Here is a 27,958-nt window from a genome sequence, read left to right on the forward strand (position 1 = left end):
ATTTCAGGTGCCCCGGAAGATACCAAGGATGAAGTGAGAGGGGCAACATGGTCACAGCTCAACAACATTGCACACTCCTATTGGCTCTAACTATCCATCTGTTGCACGAGAAGGATAATCTATTAAGAATAGGAAGGCTTCCAGGCTCAGCAACACGAAGCTACTGCATTGAATCCCTGGCTTTCTGGAGGCTGGCTGGATCGTGTTCAAATAATTTCTTTCCAGATTTGCTGTTGCCAGGAGAACAGCAAATAGTGGTGGTCCATCTAGGTGAAGCTACCTGTGCTTTTCATCCCTTCTTACTGGGCATTTCAGAGAACTCAGCCTCTGATTTTCCAGGAACAGCCAACTGTGGTCAACTGACACGCTGCATTCATTGTAAAGGGTTAGCTGCCCTCTGCTGCTTCGCTCCTCAGGATGAGTAAAAAGGAAGGATTCTCTTCCTTGCAGTTGGAACAGTACGCGGTGAGCATCTGAAAAGCCAGCAGAACCTGGATCGCTAATGGGTAGTTAACTAAAAGAGACAGCACAGGCTGCTGCCTTCAGGATGAAGGGAAAATGCTCAGAAAGGGGGAAAGTGATAAATGGTCTTAGAGGGTTAGATGAATTTTGACAGAAAAATGAGGAGTCAAGCTTCCAGAGTTCAACCTGCTCAATGGTTCATCACCAAAGTCAGGGCCACTGAGTACAGCTGTGCGGGTTGTGCACTGCACAGAACAACCCCTCACCCCTGCCTGCCCACCCTCACTGCTAAAGGGGCAGTGATAGTTGAAATCCAGCATCCTTTCCACTCACCAAGCCATGCAACCTAGCATGTAGGTGTGTCTACACAGAGGAAGGGGTGACTGTTTCTTCGCACGAAGATGCTATTCTCTTGCCAAGCCATGTTCCCTGGGAACAGCACCACCCAAAGGTGGAGGGGGGAGTCTATTTCTGATTCTCACAGAGATGCTATATATGCTTACAGCAACCCTTGCCAAATTCTTTCTAGTTGCTAATGATGCATTTACTCTTCGTGTCTGGCCTGAAAGAGCTTTGCATCATAATCAGAGCATGAGTGGGAGAAATTCAGAAAAGACAATAATAGTAACAAAACAACAACAATCCCTCATTTTGGTTTAGCCCTTAATATTTTAAAACGTACTTTCCTATGCAGGATCTCATTCAAGCCTCAGAACAACACCGGGATCCAATTAAATGAAAGTCTTCTGTCCCATTAACAATTATGGAGCTGAGACTGAGAGAGCCAGGACTGAAATCTCAGCTTTCTGATTTCAAATTCTCTGCTCTTTGCACAATATAAACCAAAAAAATCTACACATTTAGAAAAGCTTCTAGGTATCGAGTTGGACAGCCGGGACCTATTCGCCGGTCTCCTGGGTAACAACAGTGATTTTCCTCTGGGGATCTGCTGCCATTCTCAGTCTACATCCTTCAGTTCAGGGCGAGACACGCACCTCAGGCCTCCTGGCCATTCAGAGCACTGCCATCGTGATTGGTTCAGGAACGGGCTTGTGACCCAATCAGAGCTGATGAGAGGCAAGAAGAGATTTGCATAGGGGTTCTGGTGCAAGATGGTGGATTAGGAAGATACTGAACTCACCTCCTCCCACAGACACACCAAAGGCAGGTATATATGGAACAATTTCCTCTGGAAAAAACCTAAAAACTGGCAGAGTGACCCCTTCACATCAGGCTAAGAAGGGAGAAGCCACATCAAAGCATATAGGACAAAGCCGAGACGCAATCTCGCCATAAACCTGACACCTGCAGAGCGACCCACAATCAGGAGGGAGCTCAAAACCCAGAGCTTCAGCTTGAGGAGTGAAGGGTTGTACCCAACATCAGATACCACATCTTTTAAGACATTTGCATCACCTGAGACAGGAGAGAGGCCCACCTCTTTCCCATTGGTCTTGAGCAGGGTAGAAAGTGTCTGGAGTTGTCGGCTGCCATCTTGCCCTCCTGTGGAATGTGAGAATAAATAAAGCCAATGTGGTTAATAGGACAGCTAAGAAGTGACTAAAGGCAGGATCCTAATGACATCATTTGAGCCTGTAGATTGGGTCACACACCCAAGTACTTTTTATTTACTTAAACCAATATAGTCCTTTTATTATTTAGGCATCTTGCATTGCATCATCTGTCACTTATAACTAAAATATCTTGGCTAGTTCAGGTAGTTTCCTTCTCTTCTGTCTCATTAGCCCTACATGAATACAGGCAATGCAATTCACAGCACTGGGGACCAGCACAAGATTCAATCGCCAGAGACTGACCCACGGAAATTCCCTCAGTGCCATCTATGGCTACTCAGCAGCCTAGAAAAGTTGGAAACGTTCCCTTTGCCCTGATGCCCAGGGGTATAGCCTAACCTGCTGGCAATTGTGAGGCAATTGTATGGTATAATGAGAAGTACATTTCACTTAGTGGAGATGGAGCTGTGTTCTAATTGGGCCTGGACACCTGCATCAGATAGACCCCTAAGCATGAAAAGATGGCTCCCAATGGTGATAGAGGCTACATGCAGGAAAGAGAAAGAGTCTTCTCCCCCAAGCATGGGACACAAGTCCCCTCCTTCAGTAGGGACTGGGCCACCATAGGTCATATACTCACTATTGGCTTAATAGCAGTTTCCAGGAGAATGCCATGCATTAATTGGCTTGGATTAACCAGGATCTACCCTGGAGCTGGAAATGGTGTCACATTGGGTATCCCTGAGTCACACTGGAGAAGGATAGATCCCAAAACTGGAATTATGTTGAGAGGAATAAACTAGGGCCTAGATGTTGGGTAAGATCAAGAATGTCATTATAGCAACTACTTGACCTTGTGACGCTGGACATTTCCCTCTAACTCTTTGAGTCTCAGTGTCCTCATTTGCAAATTGAAGAGGACAGAATCGAGGATATCAACACTCCCTTTCTACTCTAACTTGCTATGACTCTATTCAACTCCCAACACAAAACGGGAAACCCATGTAGATAGTACGGGGAGGAAGGGGAAATGGATGATGGTGATAATTGCTCATGTTCATTGATTTCAAAGTTACTTCACCTTAGGGGAGAGGTCTTCATAAGACACAGATATGTCCCACTTTAAGAAAACCCAAACTGAGCCAGCCCTGATGGCCTAGTGGTTAAATTTCAGCTCACTCCACTTTGGCAGCCTGAGTTCAGTTCCCAGATGTGGAACCACACCACCCGCCTGTCAGTAGCCATGCTGTGGCAGTGGCTCACATAGAAGAAGTAGAAGGACCTATAACCAGAAGATACAAGTATGTACTGGGGCTTTAGGGAGAGAGAAAAAAAGAGAGAGGAAGATTGGCAACAGGTGTTAGCTCAGACTGAATCTTTCCCAGCCAAGAAAAAAAACAAAAACAAAAAAAAGGAGATAAGTTGAGATTAAACACCATTAAAAAAAAAAGAGGAAGACGGAAAACCCAAACTCAGATCCACAAAACATATACACTTAGGTGGGACTACACACTCTACATTTCCTTTACAAAAGGATTTACAATAGTTCTCTTCTCTGTTTTCTATTTATTTCTAGATATTGAGATGCTAAGATGTCTTAAATTTGAAGAAATTGCTTTTGCAATCTTTTGGTGTTTCTTGGTTTTTTGTTTGAAGAATTCTGCAGTTTCTCCACACTTGAAAGGGCATTACATGCTGTCTTGTAGAATGAGGATGGGAAGGAACTAAGGAGACTTTCAAAGAAAGTGTGGAGAAAACGTTTAGCATGGTGCAGCCCAGTTCAGCATAAACTAGTTTAGCATCCTGTATGTTTTAGTAGCTTCCCTTATCCTTCCTGGTCTCTGTTAAGGACATTTATGTCCAAACAACAGCTTTCTCCTTTCCCTGTGATATTTCTTCTTTTTTGGAACGCTCTAAAGAAACAAGAATGAGGGAGCAGCAAAGCAGGAATATCCACTGGTTCCACAGCCAAAATTTCATCCAAAAATCCAGCGGCTTCTCAAAGCATGAGGACAAATCAGCCTTACTCAAATCTAACTCTCAGCACCTCCTTCTCCTATGACGAAATTCCACTCTCCTCTTGGTTCCCTCTTACGTCTGACCTTGAATACTCTCTACCTTGTCCCTCTCTTAATACCACTCGCTGGGCGTAAGCAGGCCCATTGTGCACCAGGAACTCTGTCAACACCTGTATTCATCCAGGACACTCCTTTCTTCCCTTCTGCCTCTAGACCCACCCCACAGACCCTGACCCCGGCCCAGCCCACTTGGCTCAGAGGTAGCTAGACTGCTCAAAACCACATAGTATAGCAGGCAAGGTTCTTTTCAGCTCAGAACTCCTTCCCAAGCCATCTTCCCCACCTGGCATGCCAACTCCTTAAAGCTTAGGAAACTCCCAAAGAACAAACTAACAAGTTGTCTACTGCCTCTGAGCATAGAGAACTCTTCTTCCTCTAGCAAAGCAACCTAAGAGGAGAGAGTCAATCTGTATGACAATGAGAATAAAAGTAAGTTGCTGAAATGGAATGATTTACTAAAACAAACAAACAAAAAATCTGATTTTAAACAGGTTCCCATCCCTTCACAGTTTTAGAGTTCATAAAACAATGATCCATGGGTTTAGTTCCCAAATGTGCTTTTTGGCACTCAGTGTTTTTAAAATTGAGAAATTCTGCATAAAAATTCTAACGTATGTCTTCTCCTAAAAAAAAAGTTCTGGGGGCCCTCCCGGTGGCCCAGTGGTTAAGTTCACACGCTCTATTTTGGCGCCCCAGGGTTTTGCCAGTTCAGATCCTGGGCACGGATCTAGCACTGCTCATCAAGCCATGCTGAGGCACCATCCCACATGCCACAACTAGAAGGACCGACAACTAAAAATATACAACTATGTACTGGGAGGCTTTGGGGAGAAGAAGGAAAAATGAAAAGTAAAAAAACAAATAAAAATAAAATCTTTAAAAGAAAAAGTTCTGGCAACATTAGGTGCAGACTTATTTGGCAACAATCAGCCAGAGCTGGGCCAGTGTCCTCCCTTGAGACAGGACACCTGCCTCACCCCACACCTACAGCTCTTTGCTGTCCTGTATCCTGCTACCTCCTCCAGCACTTACCTGCCTGACTTCACCTGGACTACCCCTCCCACCCACCTTGGGGCGTGTGAGGCTGCAAATCCTGGTTCACAAAGCACTGGCCACCCCCCCCCCACCCCCAACTACAGCTTATTCTCATTTAGGCTCCACAACAATCCTGTGGAACAGGCAAGGTGAAGACTTTTACTCTCCTCGATTACAATCAAAACACAAACAAAAGATTTTTCCAAATTTCTTTATTAGAAAGTCATATTCTGTGGTATATAAAAAGTAAGTTCTGGGTAATGATAACCTTCATAAACAAAGGCTGGGTTTAGCCTTTTTTTTCTTCTGGCCCTCGTCAGATCACACAACTACAGCACATTATGAATATCTGGGAAAACTTTTCAATCCTGATGCCGAGATGCACCCCAGACCACATAATTCAGACTCTCTAGGCCCCAGGCATCAACGATCTTTAAAATCTCCAGGAGATTACAGTGTGCCCCCGAGGGAGAGAGCCACTGACCAGGAGAACCATTGCCTTGGAGTCGCCCTAAAACCAACGGCTACCCAACCTCAGGGAAGGAAGGGAGGTGAGTTAAATGTTTCCCATCTTGACAATAGGAAAATAAAACTGTTACTGGATCTTTAAAGTCTAATGATTCCTGGGATATTTGGGTGAGGGAAGGTGTCGTTCTGCCTCAAAAAGGATTCTGAGCTTTAATAGGAACTAGCTGAATGAAAAGTCCTGCTCCTCACAGGTTCTAATGAAATCATACTCTCTTGTAAGATCGCCCATTGCCCACCCATCTCGCATGCAGACGAGCGGCCAGTCTTACTTCTGAAAGCGCCTCTAACAGGAGCTGTTTATAGGACTCCTTAGCAGAAGGTCACTGACATTTTTCTAGTATGATTTACTACAGAGGGATTTAACTAAAAGAGGTCAGAAGGGGCACCCAAAATGTTCCAAATATTCACCAGCCAAAAGGGTTTAAGTAAGAGGGACACCTTCAGATGCAGAAGATCCAACTTGGGCCTGAGCCAAGGGTGTGTCCATGTGGCCTTAGCCCGAGACTAAACGCAGGCACAGGAAGCCAGCTGTGGCAGCCTAGGAACATTTAAGGTGAGGCAGTGATTTAGTTCAAGGCATAACCTGTCCTGTTAAAAGCATTTTGAAGTCTTCCCCAGCTTCTGACTTTTGGAACTGCAATATTGCAAGAATCAGAGGCTAAATGTTGGAGGAAAGGAAACTATTCCTACCAACACCACTACCACAGCTCAGGAATACTTGGTGGTTCTTTGACCCGGGAGTAGAGATGAGCACTGTCTTGGGAACCAAGAATTTGTTCTCTATTTGTTCGATCATATCTCTAAATAACATCAAGGCTGCAAACCATTATTAATCACTAAAATATTTATTAAGCAACCTCTGGCTTAGGTCTGTGCAAGAAAACTAAAAAAATTTGATCTCTAATTCTAGTCGGTACTATTAATATATGCCAATTGATTGAAGGATTGATTGATTTATAGGAATTTATCAGAGAAAAGATAAAATACATATACAGTAGCCACCACCCTCCCATAGCCCTTATTAAAATGATTACTCTAAGTTTTCCTTTCTCTATTGTCACTTTGTCTCCACCACTTACAGTTTATAAGCCCACTATAGGCTTATGGGACATTACCATCACTCTGGCTCAATATGAGGATCCTGTTTAATTTTGAGATATGCTTATCATATCAAATGATAGAGGAATAATTTTTATCATTTGCAGAGAGGCAAAACCAACTATTTGCACCACAGGACCCATAGGAGCCAGCACAGAAGCTTCAGGTATACACTGAGCAGTTGGAGGATGCCAGCTCCAGGCAAGGAGCTGTGGGAAAAGGCTGTGCTCCTCTGTCACCAGAGCTATGCGAAACCCGTTGACTCACTGTAATCTGACGCTCAACCCAACCTGAGCTGGGAATCAGTAGAGGCTAGTTAGGGTCGGGGAAGGAGTTTCAGGCCAGATGCCAGAGGACTGTTCTTTGATCTGTTATTCACTTGCAGAGGCTCATAGAGCATGGATGATGAAGGATGCACTGCAATATTTAGAACTCTTTTAGTTGCAGGTTACAGAATCTCAACAGAGAACGACCTAAGCAAATAGAGAATTTATTGACTTCAGGGATCTAAATGCTCAAAAGATGTTATCCAGAATCAGTTGCTTTCCAACCCTCAACTCTGATTTCCTTCATGTTGGCTTCATCTTCAGACAGGCCTTCTCCAGTGGAGGCAATAATAATTTCCAGAAGATCCTAGCTCACGTTCCACCGGCTTGGCATCCCCAGATAGTTCTAGCAAGAACCTAGGGCTGACTGCCATTGGCCTAGCCAGAATCATGTACCCATCTCTGAACCTATATCTGTGACCAGGGGAATGCAGGTCTCTCACTGGCCAGGCCTCTGTCACACGCCCACTCCATTCAAGGTGGGGAGGTCAGCCCTGCTCATACAACATGAACTAGTACATCGGAGGATGACCCCTCAAAATTCAGGCGTTTTCTAGAAGGTGAAGAGAAGCTGGGTGTTAAAAGCAATAGCCCTAGGGCCGGCACCGTGGCCAAATAGTTAAGTTTGCACGCTCTGCTTTGGTGGCCCAGGGTTTCACCGGTTCAGATCCTGGACACAGACATGGCACCGCTCATCAGGCCATGCTGAGGGGGTGTCCCACATAACACAACCAGAAGGACCTACAACTAGAATACACAACTATGTACTGGAGGGATTTGGGGAGAAGAAGAAGAAGAAAAAAAAGAGGAAGGTTAGCAACAGATGTTAGCTCAGCTGCCAATCTTTAAAAGAAAAAAAAACGAACAATAGCCCTCCACCACACTGTTCTGGCCCTGTTTGTGGATCCTGGAGTGATAACACCTCTTCTGCTTTCATTGTCATTGAACTTCCCGTGTCTGCAACTTAACAGGCAATTCAATAAATAGTTTCAAAATGAATGAATGAATCTGGTTGAGGGTATAAACATGAACCATTTAAATACTCTACAGTATTTGGTGATATTCCTAAAGGGATGATACAAAAGCAGATTTGCAAAGATAAAGGAAGAGATCAGAGGAAGCTATCAGGGTAGAGGCAAGCCCTGAACTGGGTCTGAAGGATGAGTAGGTATAGAGAGGGGGCGGGGGATGGGTGCATTCCAGGCAGGGACACAACATGGGCGAAGGCGCTGAGATCAGACAAGCCCCATGCTTGCAGGGACAGACAGAAAACTTGCCAGGCTGAGCGTCATGTGGGGAAATAGTGGGACAGGAATGGGGAAGGGAGGGTGGGGCCAACTGCGAGTCTGGAATGGCCATCTGAAGAGCAGACGGTGGGTGGGGCGGGAAGGGGGAGTTGGCATTGAGGGAGAGAGGAAGAGTTCAGTTGGGGACAGGAAAAGTCAGATATGTCAGCAGGAAGCACGAACTAGGGGAGTGATGAGGACAGTGCTGCTTTGGAAAGATAAGCCTAGTGGACATGTGGAGGGTGGATGGATTGTCAGGGGTGAAGATGGAAGCAGAGGTGGTCCAGACGCTGTTGCCAGGTAATGGTGATGAGGAGCAGCACTGTACCCCTTCACACTGCCTGCTCCAGCCCAGCCTCAAAAGCACATTCCTCAACCCACCCCACTGCCGCCTTACTTTTCCCTCTCCTTTCTCTTTTCCTGCCTCTACTTCCTGAACACGTCAGATATTTGGTTATATTCATGAAACTTTTAAATGCACCAAGGGTCCACTGGGAGAAGGAACAGAGCACCATGAGAAAAGACCAGTCCTTGCTAAGAGATACACAGGAACTGATAGGGATGGCAGGGGCCCAGCCAGACCCAGAAGATACAGCTTATTGTCACAATTCCGCAAGCCGAGTGACTGAGTTTGAATCTCAGCTTCCCCATTTACTGGCTGTATGATCTTGGGCAAGTTCTCTCTCTTGGCCTCAGCATTTCTCATCTGTAAAATGGAGGAAATAATTACACTTCCCTTACAGGCTTATTATGGAATTGTGTTAATAATGTATGTAAAGTGCCTGACTTAATAGGTATCATTGTTGTTATTATTATTATTATTTGCATTTGGGAGCAATATAACCAACCCTGCTGGTGGAACTCACCTAGACTTCCTCTCAACGCTAAAAATTCTTCTGTGCAAGAGAGGCCTTTGGAGCTGGAATTACGTTCTTCTCCATGGGTCCTCAGGCTGAGCTGAGACTCACAAGCTCTAGCCTCTCCTGGAAGATGCCAACCCCTAGACGGACAGTGGACTTGCAGAAACCACAGTCCCTTAATCCCGGCTCCTGCAAGCAGTCACACATTAGTGGTTGTGATATCAACATATGGGGCCCCAACTAGCATTTTTTTAATGAAATAGAATAAAATAGAAAATAGCATTAATTGCAGAAGGTACAGGTAGATATTGTTTCATCAAAGCCTTTTATTTTAGTTACGTAATTATATATGTATGTGTAAAATATATTTCTCACTGTGGGTCATGGTCAACCATCAAAAGAGTTTGGGAAACACTACCTTAAAGGACATGCAGGAGAAAACTACCTATTTCTTGAATTCTCAGACAGACACCAAACAGGTTGCATTCAGGTGAGTCATTGTTCTGTATTAAAGAAGAATCAGATGCTCAGATACGGGAACGGAGGACCAGATCTAACTAATGGCGCCTCATATTATTAGGAATTTATATTACTTCTCAGACACCCTTCTTCTGGTGTTCATTAACATAAGCACTTCCCAAGGTCTAACCTGGCCCTCTCTTCCTGCAGGTCTGTACATGACCTGTGTGGCTCTCTTCCTAGGGCTTTCTTTGGTTCCTCTATGTGGCTGAATCCTGAATTACTTCTTTAGCTCTTGGCTCCAGATGTGTAATTCCAAATGATGGCTGGAATTCTCTCCATAGATATCGCACGTATCCCTCAAGTCCAACCTGTCTGAAACTCAATACCTCATCTTCCCTTTATTAAAAGAAGAATAAAAAGCTCTTCTTCCTGCGTTCCTTCTTTGGGCCCCTGTCTTAGTCCATTCAAGCTGCTGTCACAAAATATCACAGATTGAGTAGCTTACAAACAATAAAGATATATTTCTCACAGTTCTGGAGGCTGGAAGTCCAAGATCATGGCACCAGCATGGTTGGCTGAGGGCCCTCTTCTGGATCAAAGACTTCTCGTTGTATCTTCACATGGCAGAAGGGGCTAGGGATCTCTCTGGAGCCTCTCTTACAAGCAAGGCACTGGTCTCACCCATGGGAGCTCCACCTCATGACTTAAGCCCCTCCCAAAGGTCCTACCTCCTAATAACATTATCTTTGGAAGTTAGGATTTCTCTATATGAATTGGGAGGGGGACACGTTCAGACCAGAGCAATCTTCTCCCCATAACCCAGATGAGAAAACTCAGTTATCATCAAGTCTTCTTTCTCCCTCCAGCATCAGCAAGTTCTATCATTTCTACCTCCACAATGCCCTATCCGTCCAACCTACTTTTCCCTCCCACTCATGCTGTTGTAGATGATTTGTGAAGTCTTCTTACCAGACTCTCTCTTTCCAGTCTGTTGTCAGTCAGTTTCAGTTTCCACTCTCTGGCCTTTCTCACGGATCCTTCCTGTGGTCATCAGCTACCTTATAAAATCATAGGTTGAATCATGTCATTCATTTGTATATTCGGATTCTTAAAAACATGCAGTAATTCCCCAAGAACAACCAAATAAAATATAAATATGTAAGCATGGGATTTAAGGCCCAAGCCAGGAATGAAAAATGATTTTATCTCAAATGCCAACTCCAAATGATTAGTGGTGGCTTCTTGGGGAATTGTGTTGAGAAGGATTCTGAGGCTTCATACAAAATTAGCAAGAAAGGTTAAAACGGGCACAAGTGGGAGATGTGGACATCCTGATTTAGGCTCAATCTATTATTTTGCTTCTTCCCACATACTCCAGCATCAACTGCTCAGCCACAAGAACTACTCTTTATTACCCAAATATACTACACACTTCTATTAACAAAGACCATCAATTTTCATGATTCCTTTTGCTGTCTAGACTGATCTTGCCTCAACTTCCACCTATTAGAATCCTCATCTTGTTCCTGTGACACTCTGCCTTCACAGTTTATTACTTGTAGCTCCGTTAAACATGTATCAACTTCCTTTATACAGTAAGTATTACATATGTATATGCATACTATGTGTGTATATGGGCAGTATATGTGTGTATGTATATGCGTGTGTGTGTATTTCTGCTTCTCCCACTGGACAACAAACTCTTTGAAGTCAGTGAACACATTCTACTCATCTCCAAACTCCTAGATCCCATCCAGTAACTTAAACCTAGCAAGTATTCAAAGGAAGTTTATGGAATGAAGGAACTAATTAACCAATATTCTGATGGCACGTTGACTTAAAAAGAAAAAAGGCCGCAGGGAATCTTGAGAAACTAGAATCATCTCAGAAGTAAAGTTACTCTTGTAGGAATCTCCCAGTTGCCAGCTATGAGCAAGAGCCACGAGGCAGCAGCCCCCAAACTATGAGGTAGGTGATGGAGCTGCAAATTCAAGAGGAGACTCTCTTTCGTCGGTACAGCGGTATAGCACTCAACTCGTATAAATGACTCTGCAAGTACACAAGACAAGCTTTATGCCCCTTTCACCAATCAAGTTTTAGAAAACATGACTTGTCCAATACGATAGGCATACCCATGCTTAGGAGACTCAAATCCAGCGCTCACACTTCAGATTCCCAGCTCCGCTCCCACAAAGTTGTGCTCTTCCTGCTTCACTAGCGAGTTTTTGGTAAGTTTTCGTATAAAGAAAGGAATCCACTGCTATTAAAAATAACAAGAAGTCGGAAACTGCTGCCTATCCAATAGGGGTCTTGCCTCAGATTCTCTAAGCAGCCCCCCCTAAACATTTATCCGTGTATCCCCAAACTGGAGACTCGAGCCTAAGACTAGACAATGGTTTTCCAAGATAAATTTCAAACCACTTTACCAAGCATTGGCAGCTTCTCATGTTGGTGATGTATATGAAGGCCAAAGACCCAAAGCCCTCATTATGAAATCTCAAGCCATATGGCAAATTGGGGAACACTATTTGTAATGTTGTGACAGCCTGAACAACTGGGAGAGAAGTCACAGGCACTGGGGACCTTTTCTTTTCCTTATAGGGAAACAGCTTTTGTTGTCCCTGTCCCTTGAATGCCTAGGAGAAAAAAAAAAAAGGAAATTGAGGAGTGACAGTGACCGACTTGTTAATTTCCAAAGTCAAAGCCAGAGCCCTGAGTTAGAGAAAAGACATCACAGGCATTCCATTTTTCCAAGAACTGTAATGCTTGGGATTTTTAATTTGGAGCAGTGAAAAGCAAACGATCTGCGCCAAAATCAGAGAGAACACAATGATTTCAACCATTTGGGGGTTATCTTCCCTATCTTTTCCCCTCTGTGTCTGTATGGTTCCCCAAACAAAGTGGGTTGGAAAAGTTCAAGCTCAGTTCACAGAAGAGAACATTCTGTACTCTGCACAACAGGCCGGGCTGCTCTCTGTAAAATAAAATCAACAGCATGATCTCAGCCACCGCGGCGGCAGGCACCGAGCCGCCAACCCACGGCCCCAGCCTTTGAATAGACCGGCTGTCAAAGGCGCCCTACGGACAGTACACGCCGAAGGTGCAGCGGCACGCGCATGCGCCACACACACACACACACACACACACACACACACACACACACGAACGAAAGGCCACAGAAATGACTTTCTGTCCAATTGTGACTTCTTCTCCCCAGAGGGTCAAGGAAGTGTTTTGGCTATTTCTCTTTGGAAAGTAATCACAGCTGAAACATTTCCAAGGAAACAACCCCCTGCGTGTGCACTTCTGCTCCGGCATTGATGGGAGCTTTTCAATCTGTTTGGATGTTACTGTAATCAAATGACAGCCTTAACACTGACCGTGCCGCTGCCTCCCTCCTAAGGGAGGGGGGCGGGCAGGGGGAAGGAATGAGAGTTGGTTATTGCACTCACTCCCCCACTCCCGAAGCTTTTCAATTTTCTTCTGGATCCACTCTTTTCTTCTTTTGTCTAGAATTTAGCGTGCAATTCAGTAAATATTTATTGAGTGCACATTTGAGTGCCAGGGACTGTCCATAGAATAACACCTGTAGCAAGGTTTTTCTAGTGAAGTGAAAACCTGGCCTTGATGCCAGGCAGAAGAAGAAAAGAAGGAAGCCTTGTGTGGCCACGAGGAAGGGAGGGAGGAAGGGAGGAGGGGAGGGGAGGGCGCTCTCCAGGGAGGGTTGCGAGACTGAGGTACTAGAAGGCCTTGAACACGGGCGGGTGTTCTTAAGGATGACAAAGCAGACATCTGGAATGGGGCTGTCGCCCCAGTGCTCTTTCCGTGCTGAATTCACGCCTATTTGCTAGAGGAAGAAATGACGAAAAGAACGGACAGCTGCCCTACCGTTGTTTCACGAGGCAGAGACAGCAGGGGTGAGGGGCGGTGTGGAGGAACCGGAAGCGGAAAAGCACTGGCTTCTGTGCACCCAAGGGGCTCGGAATTCGGGTTTACTGTCTCCGTGACCTCGGGTGAGATGCTCAGACTCTGCCCATGAGTCTCCGTGCCCTCCGCTATTCACTGGAGAGAGGACTACGTCTTGCTAGAACTATTGACTATGGTAGAATTTAAGGAAATAATATATGCCTTTGCTTGGCATAGAGGAGATATAACCAATAACCGTTGTTGTTATTACTGTAAGTACTGTTCCAAGAAAGCTGTTAACTGGGGTGTCAATTCCCAATGTGTCCTCTCAAATGTTGCCTTCCCACGTGTTTTCACCGTGTACTGACTTAGCACGTGTCCGTTGAGCACCTGCATGCAGCATTGAGCTCTGTGTGAGGCCCTGCACCAGGCAGTGGGGCAGCAAACGCCTCATCCTCAAGAAGCTCCTCACCTTTCCAGGGAGGGCGGTTTACATAGCCCTGAAGCTTCATGAGGGCCGCCTCACAGCCTACCTGCTTTCACGTTCAGGCTCGTTTCTTCCAGGTCCCAGACTATCTCTGTGGCTGTCACAAGCCATCCCACAGAGAAGAAAACTGCTGGGAAGCAGAGATTGGTGGAGAACAGCCCTGATGCAAGACATTTGTCGGCACTGCTCTTCCAGAATGTAAACACCCTTTCTCACTTCAGGACCGGAGCTCCTGCCAAGACTTTGAAAAACAAGTTACACAAGCACCTTGGGGTGGTTAGACATGCCACATCACGGTTGCGCTCCATGGGGAGGGGAAGGGGGAGAGGTGGCCTCAAGGACTCAGTCAGGGACAATTGTAAACCTGTAAACACACAGTTCACTGGGCCAGGAGTCCAAGAAAACATAAGCCCTCGGGCCGCACACCAAGACCCAGTCTGTGGAAGGAGTCAGTCATTGAAGATAATCTCACAGACTTCTCTGCGACCATCACTGATACAATCCCAGGATTCAAGAGAAGAACCCCCCGCCATTAGAGCCAGGGCACAGGCCAAGGTGGGGCTTCCTTGGAACTGGTCACCATGACATCTTAAATTCTTTCTTCCCCATAGAGATCACCTCCCTGACTATACACACCTTACCAAGGGCCCTATTTTAAATTTGGGGCAGCAGTGTCTCAAGAACCCTTTTCCCCCATTGCAGTCCTTTGCCAAGGGCTCCTGTCAACTGTGACCATTTGCATATGGAATTTCTCAGAAGGCCAGAGTGTGCATGGGGTAGGGAAAGCAAAATCCTAAGGATCTGAGGTAGGCCAAGCTAAAGAAATCCAGGGACTAGGCGAGCAACCAAGGTCTCAGAGGGTGTAAATGAAGGGAAGTAGTTCCCAGAGAATTAAGCAAGAGTTCGTACCAACCCACACGCAGTTGGTGGGAGGAGAGCCTAAGAGAATGACGTTTGTTGACCATTCATTATGTGCCAAGGGCTTTACATACATTCTCTTGTTTAATCCCCACAATAATCCTTCCTAGTAAGTAGTGATGTTCTCCCAGCCTCAAAGACCTTAAATAACCAGCCCAAGGTCATGCAGCCAAGTACCTGGTAAAGCTTCCACTTGAACCAGGTCTATCCAGCTGGAGAGCCCAGGTTCCTTGCATTATACTCTTCTGCCTCCCTGTATGCAATGATCTTATTGGAATACTACTGAAATCATCACGTACATTTATTTTGGTCTTTTAGAGGCTAAGTCTCAAGTTGAAGTCCTGACACCAAGTACCACTCTCTAGTCTCATATATTTTACCTTATCACAGTATGTGTAATCAATCAGCAGTAGTTCTCGAACATCCGTGAGGCATTGTGCTATGTTCTCTGGGGGACAGAAAGGTGAGTTATACCTGAGTGCTGCCTTCAGGGAACTTAGAGTCTGTCTGGATAGGATTGGTTGTGCTGCAGCAACACACATTTATTTACTTATGTTATTAATTGTTCAAATAATCTCTGAATCTAAATGGCATAACATAACAAAGGTTTACTTCTTGCTCATACCAAATGCCCATGTGAATCGCTGGGTCCTCATTCACAGACCCAGGCTGATGAACAATCCACCAGATGCCTCAAACACTGCCAGTCGCCATGTCAGAGGGAAAGACAGCATGATCCATCACTCTTCCTCTGAAAGCTTCTTTCCCAAAGGGGCTTATGTCAATTCTGTTCACATGTCATTAGCCAGAGTCAATTAGACAGCCACACATAGCTTCAAGGGGTTAGACAAGTACAAACTTACCACAAGTCTAGAAATGAGGAAAACACCTAAAATTTTGGTGAACAGACCTAATGATGACCACATTTTGGAAAGAGGATGACCTCAAGGCCTCATACCCCGAATTTCACAATAATATAAGGCTGAATGATTAAGTGCCATCAGAGTGGATCTGTTCAAGGCTTATGTCCTAAGGACATGAGAGAGAGCATTACGCCTGGACTGCAGACCTCCATGAAGTCTGCTGAGGAAGCAAAGACCCGCACTGAGCCTTGAAGACTGGGAAGGGTTAGGACGGACCTACGAAACCAGAACAGTTGCGTCTACCTTGGCCTCCAATAGGGTGATGGTAAACCACCGCCAACCATCCTCATGAATGACATAGATTATTCCAGGCCTGGAGAGACAACCCGAATGAGCACCTGAGGGCAAGAACATGCCCAGTGGGCTGGAGTGGAGAGGGCCCATCATGGCGGGGAAGAGTGCTAGAGTCAGGGAGAAATGGCAGATGACCAAAGCATGAGTTGACGAGGTAAGGAAGATCTTCAAACAGAAGAAAACTGTGATTAGAGTGGGGCTTTGGGGATTTTAACCTTGGCTATATTTTTTCATTTATTTCTTCTTCCATTTCACAATATTTTAAATATTTTGCAGAAGAGATGCAAAAGTGTATAGGGCTTGATTCCTACCCTCAAGTTGCTCCAGTCTTTAGTGGAAGGAGAAGAAATGTGGAGATTTTGTGACCCTTGCCTTTTAAAGGGGAGTGATCTCACAGAGATACTTTGTTTGATGAATAGGACCTAAAACTTCAAGGACACAAGTTAATGAAGGAGAAAGGGCTGAAAGGGCTGGATTGTGAGCTGGGATTGTGGCCGTGTTGAGGGATCCAAGGGTGAAAGGAGGTTAGAGGAGAGCAGAGAATGGAAGAGACAGAGGAGAGAAGGCAGCTGGCAAAAGGAGAACAGGCTTTTGGAATGATGGAGATTTTTAGTGGGGATTTTTATGAAGTTTGGCTACATGGTGTTCAGTGTAAGCCCTCCACTTTTCTCCCTTGTGAACATTTCAGTAAAAGCTACATTACTTAAAATGCTTTGGGAAGAGGCTTGAGAAGTCACAAAGGGCAACTGGGTAGCAATGAAGTGTTGATTATGGCCTCAGAGGGAGTACAGGATATGAGCAGAGACTTGCCAAGAGTGGCCAGTGATGTTTGTGTTAAATAGACATGTGCAATCACATTTGTACAGGATGAAGTGGCAGGTCTGGGAGTGAGAGAGTTTGTCAAGAAAAGCTTCATAAAGCAGATTAAAGGTGATCCTGGTACCAAGTGTTGAAAGATCAGAAAATGTCCCTGGCCCACGTGGATTAATGGAAAGGGTTCCAGTCCGGGCATAAACAGCAGCAGGTGCAAAGACACTGGGGCATGGAACAGCCTGGTTTATTTGCGTTACTCCAAGCAAACGCTGATGGACAGGATTATGAGGGATAAAGTCAGGAGGAGCAAGTGTAGTAATCCAACCCAGTAATCAGGGCTTGTGGCAATCAGGGCATGTGTTCACCTTCAGAATTATTTACTCAGCATTTACTGACTCTCAAATACTTTCTAGCTTTTATATTGTTACAAAAATATCTTGTTGTGATTTGGCAAAAACCTGAGAAACTCATGATTTTCTATTTTCTTACCTATTGGCAAAAAGAACGGTGGATCCAGAGATGAACTTTTCTAAGGATGTCCTGACTTATTTATATTCACTGCTCGCCTACAAGCCTGCCAATATTTACCTTGCTGCTAAGCACCACCTCTCCATGTGCAGGGGAGAGAATGTGCCAAAATCCTTCAGGTCTTGTGTCCCGGGAGGTGAAGGATTGCCTCAGACAGCAGCACACAGAAGCAGAAAGGTGGTGACTATTAAAACACACTTCTTGATTTACAGTCAACTGTCAGGTCGGAAAATTTATCTCCGCTGATCAGAGCGGAAAGTACCCTGAGGGTGGGGTGAGAGTGTGTGCGTGTGCCCCAGTATATTTTAACTCTCCACCTGGGAAATCTCTAAATTAGCATTTATTTCAATAATCTCATATATTCATACAGCACCTTTCTCCACCAATGCTTCCGAAGCAGTTTGTAAATTTTATAGAGTTGAGGAATAATCATTGTCGGAATAGAAGAAAATGGATGCTTATCAGCTTCTTAACGAGAACTTGGAACTAAGTGTCCTTTTATTAAGAAGTACAGGGATCCACAAATGTGTATTTAATTCAGAATGTGTGTGTACTTAAACGATATTATTCGAATTTTCTCCTAATAATCAATCCAATTCTACCCAGCCTCCCAGACCACCCTCTAGATTCAACTCTCCAGTTGATGCTAAATTTCGGTCCCGTGGAGCGAAGTACCGTCACCTTGCCCTGGATATTGCTCTTCCCTAAATACCCAGAAGAACAGAATTGGGTGGGAGATCTTGTGTCACCCTTGGGGGTTATACATTACTCATTTCTGGCCCATGCAGAGGCTGAGATGCATCTAGGAGGCCAGCGAGCACCTGTGAGGAAATTAAAGGGGCTTCAAATCATTCGTCCATTCAGGAAATATTTACTGAGCAATTACTATGTTCTAGAAGCTCTGCTAGGGTACTGGAGATACAGCTAAGAGCACAAGAGATGGGGCCCCTGAACTCCCAGAGCCAGCAGTCTAGCGGGGGGATGGTGACTAGTGAAAATCATCACACAGATCATTGTAGACTGAGAACCAAAGTGAGCACTACAAAGGACGGCTCTGAGAGCCTTCAGCTAGACTGGGAGTCAGGGAGGACCGCCTGAGAGGGTGAAGTTCAAGCTTTCATCTGAAGGATGAGTAGGTGTTAGCTCGATGTGTGTATGTGTGTGTGTGTGTGGGGGGGAGAGAGAGAGAGAGAGAGAGAGAGAGGGAGGGAGAGAGGGAGGGAGAGAAGAAAAAGAGAGGGAGAAAGAGAGTGTATGTGTATGTAAGAGAGAGAGAGACAACCTCAGTTTCCTCATTTGTAAAATGACTGTACTAACAGTATCTTGCCTAAGTTTGGGGTCCCCAGAAGCCAAACCTGAGATGAGGACTCATGTGAACGTGGTTTATCAAGAAGTGTCCCCAAACTGAGGAGTGGGACTAGGGAAGGGAAGGGGGCCAAGCAAGATTGAGAATCAAGCAAAATGCCATGGAGGGGAGGACTGGGAACAAGACAGGTGACAGAGGGAGCTGGGGTGCTTGTCCCCTGCACTGGCTGGTCACCGGTAAAGTCTCAGGAACTTCTGCTCTCTGAGCTGGGAAGCAAAGTGGTTCCAGTAGCTCGAGGACTGTCCCCCACACAGAGCCGTGGTGCTGGCTGCTGGGAGCACAGCACACGCTGATAACAGTGTGCAGGAATATGGGAAAGGGATGCGAGGGGGCTTAGGCAGAGCTACACAGGATGTGGGCACAGGTTAAATGAAGCAATGCATACAACGGACATAGCACAGTGCCTGATGCATAGTAAGTGCTCAATAAATATTAGCTCTCATCGTCATTTGTATTTATTGACTGTGCATTGACGTGATCTGGGACAGGCTCGGCTTTACCCAGTTATCTCTGCCTACTCCAGTCCTACAGGAACGCACTCTGCTACCCACCACTCCCCGCCAGGTCTCCTGAGACAAATGCACATATAAATATAGCAATATATATTTATATTTCCCAGGATTGTCACATTTTGCTGAGCTCATAACAGAACTGAACAAATAGCCCTGTCATCCTCTGTAATGCATTCTATCATTCACCAAGGTTTCATCTCTCCCCATCGTCCGGGGCTCCTGGAGCCCAGAAATTCCTGTGCCTGGCTGGTTCTTAAATGCGGTGTGTACTAATCTGGTGCAATTCTCAGGCCTTCATTTCCTGGGCAAGTTGATAGAATTTTTAGGCCAGAGGGACTTCGTCGATTTGCTCATCTTCCTGAGTGGTACCTTGAACAGTTGCTTGCTACTTCAAAAATCAGCATTTTAAATAAAAAAGAAGGAACTATGGATACAAGAACAACAAGAATGAATCTCAAAAACATGATCCTGGGTGAAAAAGCCTGACACAAAAGAAAAAATATGGTATGATTCCATTTATTGGAAATTCTAAAACAGGCAAACTTAATCTATAGTGACAGAAAGCAGGTCAGCGCTTGCCCAGGGCTGGGGCTAGGGTAACTAAAAAGGCCGAAAGGAACTTTGGCGAGTTGAAAATTTTCCATGTCTTGGTTGGGGAGGTGGTTGCCTCCGTGTATACATTTGTCAAAACTCAAAGAACAGCATATTTAAATTGGGTGTGTTTTATTGCATGTAAATTAAACCTTAATAAAGTTTATTTTTAAATTAAATAGGCATTTTATTGTCTGACCAAGAGATCAAAAGTGGATCGGAGACTAATCACAGGGAACTCGTCTGGCCAGACACACAGAAGCCTTTGCATTGTTCCCAGCCCCACACCCTATTCTTTCCTTTGGCAAGAAGTTGGTCTTTATTATTTGCGCTAATGGAGGGGAACAATGGCCTGGAGAAGCTAAAAAGAGAATCATCCACGAGTCATTTACATCTGGTGGCTCTGGAATGTGTTTTGTTGCCTATCTGGTATTTGAACAGAGATGTGCCTGCTTGACACCCTGAAAATACACTTCAGATGAAATAATGACGCTCCCTATAAAGACCTGAATGGTCGGAAGCTTGGGAAGCACTTCACTGCCCCCCACCCCATCTCCTTTCTCCATTCTCTTCAGTCCCAAGCAGGAAATGCAGTGTTTCACTCGTCCCAAACCCTCCTTTGAGCAGGCTATCTGGGCTGCTGAAGCTCTGTCCTTGTGAGATTTGGTGCCCCTATGTAACATGTATTATAAATAGAGGAAATTGAAATACTCAAGCCATTGCAAAAAGTTTTCTTGCAAATTAAGTGCAATCATCTACTTGTAGATAATTGAGAACAGAGTCTACAAAAATTAGTTTCTGGTAGTTAGGATACAGTTTAGCTGGCTCGGGCTCTAGGAAGCCTCTGCTGGCACTTCCCACACCCCCAAGCCCTGCCACTCCTGAGGCTGGGCTCAGTCACTGCCCCTGCTGTGTGCACCACCCCCCCAACCTCCAACACCCTGGACTTTGTCCTTCACAGCACTTACCACGCGGAGGGCAAATGCCTGTTTGCTAATCAGTGTCCTGGACCCAAGCGCAAGCTCTTTGAAAGCAGGGTCTGCTGAGGTCACCGTTGTATCCCCAGCTGCTAGAACCGTGCCAGGCCCATAGTAGGCACCTATTTTAGTTGTTGAGTTGTTATGATTCTGAACACATCACAACAGAGTTTATTTAAGGTTTTGAAAATCAACTGCACAAACAGGAAAACTCTGGCACTTCCACAGGGAACTCCACCCAGACCGAGCTCCAGCAGGAAATACCAAAAAGTAGCACAGAAATCACTGTGTACGTTTCAGGGCAAACTCTCGTGAGCTGATTACTGAGAGGCAGAGGACTGAGTCTGGAAAATCCAGGGCTTAGGAACTCTCAATAAGAATTCTCCTCCAAGGCAGGTGACAGTCTCCAAGTGGCGGTGGAGGGGAGGGAGGAGAAGCTCCCAGGAGAACACCTGGGGCTCTGGAGAGTCCTGAACTTGGAGCCAGTGGAGCAGGCATGGAGGCCTAGACTCTCAGGCTCTCCGTGAATGACAGTAATGATACCTCTTTCTCGCAGAGGCGTTGTCAACTTCCATCTGTGAGTTCTTAAGGGTGATACCCACTTTAGCTGTCTATGTATCAGAAATGACAATAAAATACTCCAGGGACTTGAAAGTCACCAGAACAAGAAGAGGAAGAATGGGGAAATTCTAATAGTAATGATAAGTGACTCCTCATTATTCAAACACTAGCTTTCAAGATATGAATCATGCCAGTCCCTTCATTCTTTCTTTCCTACGGCCTCCTCAGTGGTCACCTTGGGTTCATTTACCCCACACGAGTGAGGAGAGAGCACAGAGAATGTAAGTTCATTCAGCGTTACTATACATTATCCACATTAAAATTGGGAAAGAAATAGTTGGCTAAAATGAGCATTTGAAGAGTATCTGATACTCTCCATAAATTCACCTTGGCAGGCACCTAGGTATCAATATACAGAGACCAAAATTTGTTGGTTGATTGATGGTGCCTCCTAACACTGAAATGCTTAGTTAAGAAGTGACCTCTTGAATTTAGATAAAGAATCATGCCAATACTGGGGGAAAAGTACACAAATTACAAAACATCAACAATCAGGTCAATTCCTAGTGAAAGTTCGGCTGGTGCGTATCACGATATCACTAGTCATTCCTTCACTAAATCATTCCTTCAACAAAAGGGAAAGAACTTGGGAGCTGGCCCAGTGACATAGTGGTTACGTTCGGTGCACTCCACTTCAGTGGCCCGGGTTCGTGGGTTCGGATCACAGGCACAGACCTACACCATTCATCAAGCCATGCTATGGTGGTGTTTCCACATACAAAACAGAGGAAGATGGGCACAGGTATTAGCTCAGGGCCATTCTTCCTCAAGCAAAAAGAGGAAGATTGGCAACAAATGTTAGCTCAGGGCCAATCTTCCTCTCCAAAAAAGAAAAGGTGGGGGAGAAATCTTGGAGCCTGGTTTGAATCCTGGTTCTGCCTTTTACTATTGATATAACCTTAGTGAAATTGCATGTCCTTTCAAATTGTAAATGGCAGGTCACAATAATTCCTACCTTAGAAATTTTCCATGAGTACTAACTGAGTAGTTTTAACTATAAATAATAATAGTAGCGGTAACTGTGGCTCAGAGCCTAATATGTACCCCAGAAACCTAGAGCCCTTCTGCCTTCTCCTTCAGGGTGCCCCACCCACATGTGGCAACAGTTGGGGCAGAGCAGACAACTGTTCACACAGCACTTCCCGCTCTAAGAATGTTCTTTCCAGCTGTAGGCCTTATGTGGATGTCATTGCCCTCATGCTCACACGCCCTGTGTAGACTTTGAAGGGAATCTAATATAAAGCAAGCTTTGCAAAGTGCTGTCTTTCTAGTAAGATAATCACAGTCCCATTAGACTCAGCCATCTGACTGTTTTCGGAAGAAGAGAAAGAGCGTGTTTGAGGAAGAACTGGAAGACAAAAAACACGAAGGACCAAGGTAAATAGTTAAGAAACTCAATTGAAGCATTTCGAGTCAGACCTTTCTAGCACAGAGCTGTAGTGAGCACAAAACCTTCTCCAAATACGTCTCTGCCTAACCACGGTTCAAGCACGGTGTTTGTAAATAATGTGGGCCAACACATTCAGTCACTGTTGATCATGCCTTCCATGGGATAAGTGAGGTGAGAGCCCAAACAAGAGTCCTGTGGGGCCCTCTCCTGAAGGAATCTGTCTCGCAAATGCTCAATGACTCAAGTAGAGAGTTTTAGATATCAGTTCTAGTTTATCAAATTCCACAGCACTTTTCCTGTCCCGCTCTTAAGGAGCTATTTCTCCGGAGCCTGCGGCTGACCTCTCTCGCCAGAGATGATGAGCAATTGGGAAGGGTCAGCGGCTGGTCCACCCCTGTGCCCCTCACAGCACCCGACAAAGTGCCAAGCACTTTCTCTTTGGAGAGACACAGCCTGTTCTCTCTCTCTCTTTCTCTCTCTCTTTCTCTCTGCCACACCTGTAAATGGCTTTTTTTCTAAAGAGTGCAAAGCCAATCACAGTTGTTTCTATCATTCTTGCAGTAACTGATGAGGTAGGCAATGATTCCATTGGAACCCCTAGACCCCATCCTTTGCCGATTGTATAATACGTAGCTCTCCAGTAAATGAGGGCTGCCATATTTCCTGTCTCTTTAAACCTCACCACCTTCTCCTTCCCTCCAGATCTTCCTCTGGCCACCTACAAATCGTTGGCTATTTGTTCAGAGTATACATCCACAGAAGGAGCTAGGAGAGCCAAAGCAGCACAGCCTCTACCCTACGTACTATGCAGTGAAACGCAGGCTTTGAAGCAGGACGGTTGTCCTCCAGGTCATACAGCCAGAGACGTGGTCAGAAAAAGGACCCAGGTCCTGCACTTCTTGCCTTCCATAGACTATCTTTCCAAGGAAATTAAATCCCGACTTGGAAGAGAGGCTTGACTCGAAGAGCTAACCTTGAGGACAGCAGAAATACAGAAACAGTCCCTTCCTTACCTTTATTGACTTTGAATTTTAATTGGGGAAGAGTTGTTTTATTATATGTAGCAAATGCATGCGTACACACATGCTTCCTTGTGCATATATGTATTCACCTGTAGCATTGCATCCTAAAATGTAGGTGTGTATGTATGCATTATTGTGTGTTTTACATATATTATACAGAGCGTTATCAGACTCAGACATGGCCTCTTCAGCTATCGGGGTTGTCTCATGAAGAGTTTCATTTGCATGAGGGACCAAGGTGCCCTATGGGAAGGAATTCAGCCTAATGAAACTTGAGTCTTAAGCATCTGCTTGGCTGAAGAAGAGTCAGTTTGCACTAAACAAGGGTGCTGCCTGCAGGGCTACTACTGGGAACGCTTCTGCCCTCTCTTCCTGCTCTCTGTTCCTAACGTTCCCCTCTCTCCCCGTGATGTTATCAGATGGAGGATGCTGGAAAACAAGGGCTGCAGCAAAGCAGCATAGCAGAGGGAAGGAGCAGCAACAGCGCTGAGAGCTAGGGCATAGAGAGATGCGGCACCCATAGAAAGAAAAGGGGATTTGCTCTGTGCAAACTGGTTAAGCACTGAACCAAAGAAACTCTACCTGCTTCTCTCTGTCCCTTTCAGCCAGATCAACCCCCCAACATCCAAACACTAGACCTCAGCTATTGGTATTTGAGGGGGTCCCTTCCTCACCCAAGTTTGGCACCAAATGAGAGAAAGCCACAGGAGTCAGGCAGATGGAGATGAAAAACTCATCCTTATTACTTGCTATGGATTGAATATTTGTGTGCTCCCAAAATTCATACATTGAAACCCTAACCCCAGTGTGACGATGTTTGGAGAGGGGGCCTCTGGGAGGTAATTAGATCATGAAGGTGAAGCCCTCATGATAGGATTAGTGCCCTTATAAGAAGAGACATGAGAGAGCTTGCTTCCTCTCTGTCTGCTCTCCACCACGCGAGGACAAAGGGAGAAGTTAGCCATCTGCAAATCAGAAAGAGAGCCCTCACCAGAACCCAACCATGCTGGACCCTGATCGCAGACTTCCCGGCCTCCAGAACTGTGAAATATAAATGTTTGTCATTTAAGCCACCCCATCCATGGTATTTTTCTAATAGCAGCCTAATCCGACTATGACATTACTCATCAAGTTTGGGTGGGAAGATGTGTCTTAGGTGTGCAGCAATAATGAGCTTTCTAGTACTGAATCCCAAAATTAGGCAGCCTTACCCACCCAGTCACAGGCAGCACTGCATGATTACAAGGCCCCCAACAGATACATAGCCTGCCCTCTATAGAGGATACTGGAGCAGAGCAGAATGGGGCTCTTTGCTGACAGGTCAGTCCCAAGAGAGGCAGAGACTGGGCTACACAACTCAATTCCTTATCTCAAACTCACCACTCTGTTATGTCACCTATCCTTTCCTGGGAGGAATGAGTGGAAGGGTATGGAAAGGCCAGCATTGTTGCTGGAACAGAAGGCCCCTTCTCATGGAAAGAGCATCATGAGTGAGGAGTAAGCATTCCTCCAACATAAGCCAAGACACAGAGCAAGCTGCAGGTGACAGAGGAGATCCTCAAGAAAGGCTCCAAAAGTGATGCTCTTTCAGAGTCTTCTTTCCTAACTTTCTAGTCTCTCTATTTACAGCCCCTCAGGCTGCCCCTCTGTATTTTCAGTCATGGCACTCTTGTGTAAGGGATAGGAGTAACAATTAAACCCAGCTTTGTTTTCTTTTTTCACTTCAATGATTTGGTTGGAGTGGCACTTTCCACAAGATAGAGAATGGATGAGGAGGAGCAGCTCAGATTGGTGTGTTGGTTAAGGATGCTTCGGCCTGCTAACCTCTTCCCCACCTCCCCAAAAAAGGATGCAGAGCACAAGCAAAACATTCTAAAATCACAGCCCTATTTCATATCACTGCTGAAAGCTGGAAGGGAATCAAATGAGTCGACCCTAGAGCACATTTTTGGATTTACAAAGCTCAACAATCCCCAGTAATATTCACTCATGCATTCATTCAACAAACATTTTCATTGATCACCTAATGGTAGGAGGCACTGTTCTAGGTGCTGGGGACAGAGGCACAATCCTAGCCCTAATGAGATTTATATCAATCCATTAGTCACACCAGAATTTATGAACAGCGCTTATGCACCCCATTGTGCCAGACGCTCAGCAAATACCTGAGACTTGGCCCCTCCAACCTGCTGGAGGCAACAGTGGAAAGGGCTGACACCGGAGCACGAAAAAACCTGGCTCCCTTTGGGGAGAGATTTCTTCAGATTACCTGGGAGTGGCGGAGGGTTTGGAAAAACAAAACAAATGGCTGATTCGATTAATTAAAATTAAATGTCTCACGTGGAAGACAGCGCAACTTCTGAAGAAGAATTGGTGAGCATTACCCTTAGGTAGGTAAAACCATCCTAAAAAAATAATATGTCATGGTTTTAAAAATGTTAAAGGGGTGAGAATCTGAATCCCGCCCTTGATGAAGGCATAACTGCTGACCTGACCCCGGCTCTTAGAGAGATGCATTTGTACATTTTTAGACACCATGGGAAGATTTCTTTCTGTTGTGTGTCTTCAGAGTATTACACATTTTGGTAAAATTTTAAAACAACACAGCAGGCTAAAGAATAAAGGCTGTCCCCTCCTTTAGTCTCAATATGACTGTGAATGATGGACAGACCCAAAAAGTTCAAGTCCAGAAACTCAAGTGCTACAATTTGTAGCTCCCTAATGAACAAAACTTTATTGGCCATTTACTCATTCATTCATTTTGTTAACTCAAAACCTAGCAAGGAGATAGGTATGTAGTAGCTGCTCAGTGAGGGTTTATTGAATGAATGGATGGATGGACGAATGAATGTCCAGAGATCAGTCCACAGTCCATCCAGCTTCCCACAAGCACAGAGTGACTTTGGGACAGCCCAGCAGTAACTATCGTGTTCATATCCCACTGGGGACTGGAAGCAGAGAAGTTCTTGTGTGCTGATCCCAAAGGAAAAAATTGAACAGAGAAACAGAATGGACTCATTCAGAAAGACCACTGAACCCAAGAAATAGAGGACTAGAGAAAGGTGCAACCCCATCCCTCTAAGATCCATCCTCAGGCCAACAATGACCTCAGTTTAAACACAATTATTTACTGAGCTTTTACTATATTTCAGAAGCTGTGTAGGAGCTGTGGGTACCAAGATGAATAAGACCACTTGCTCTTATCCTTCCAGCTTACTTTCTCTAATAGTCCCACTGTTGACCCACTGGTTCCACCATCTTGTCTCTGACCAACTGCCCCTTTCTGCCTTCATTTCCCTGTCAATGAGTTTAGAGTTCCTAGTCCAACAGTCTGCTAATGACTCCCTTGCAAGTCCCTTCAGCTCCCTTACTCCTCTCCTGCTGCCCAGTCCTGGCAAATACTCACCTGTGGATGAAACCTACAGCCCACCTCTTCTGTGCCAGCTAAGCATTGCTGGAGAAAGTCACATGACTGTGCCAACTGTGTCATTATAAATACATGACCCAAAATCAACCCTTTCCCCATTTTCCATTTCAGTAAATGTCACCACCACCCATTCAGATACTCAAGCCAGAAATCACTCATGAAATTCCTTTCTCTCTCATGTCCCATGTCCAAACCATCAACAAGGTGTTAACACCATGTCCAACGTGAATCTGAAGCCCACCTCTTCTCTCCATCTCCATCTGCCATCATCTTGTCCAGGTCTCCATCCTCTCCCACCTGGACCACTGAAATTGCCTCTGAATTGGTCTCCCACTTTCACTCTGGTCTGCTCCTGGTTTATTCACCACTGAAAGAACCAGAGGGAACTATTAACTCCTACACTGGATCATGATTGCAGTAGACACTGCCTCCCCATGTACCCTCACCTTTACCGCTAACCTGTTCACTAACCCGATTTCCAAACTCCAGAACCTATCTTTTTTTACCAGAGGTTTCTTTCTGGTCATGAAGCTG

The 27,958-nt window shown here is 45.3% G+C and overlaps 1 long non-coding RNA gene across 9 annotated transcripts in view; it reads right to left on the reverse strand.

The window, feature by feature from the left end:
* LOC123280126 (uncharacterized) overlaps positions 1 to 27,958 on the reverse strand; it is a 163,000-nt gene that overhangs the window by 104,123 nt on the left and 30,919 nt on the right. For 6 of the 9 annotated variants that reach the window (XR_011497334.1, XR_011497333.1, XR_011497337.1 and 3 more), the window contains 3 exons: positions 10,619 to 10,707; positions 9,194 to 9,376; positions 1,901 to 1,965 (listed from right to left, as the gene is read on the reverse strand). This is a non-coding gene — a long non-coding RNA (uncharacterized lncRNA). Of the gene's footprint in view, positions 1 to 1,900; positions 1,966 to 9,193; positions 9,377 to 10,618; positions 10,708 to 11,781; positions 18,636 to 27,665; positions 27,792 to 27,958 lie in introns of those variants that run through there. The other 3 variants (XR_011497338.1, XR_011497335.1, XR_011497339.1) reach the window with 2 other exon arrangements.

The sequence above is a fragment of the Equus asinus genome, chromosome 23 (genome assembly GCF_041296235.1).
Source record: "Equus asinus isolate D_3611 breed Donkey chromosome 23, EquAss-T2T_v2, whole genome shotgun sequence".
NCBI lineage: Eukaryota > Metazoa > Chordata > Mammalia > Perissodactyla > Equidae > Equus > Equus asinus.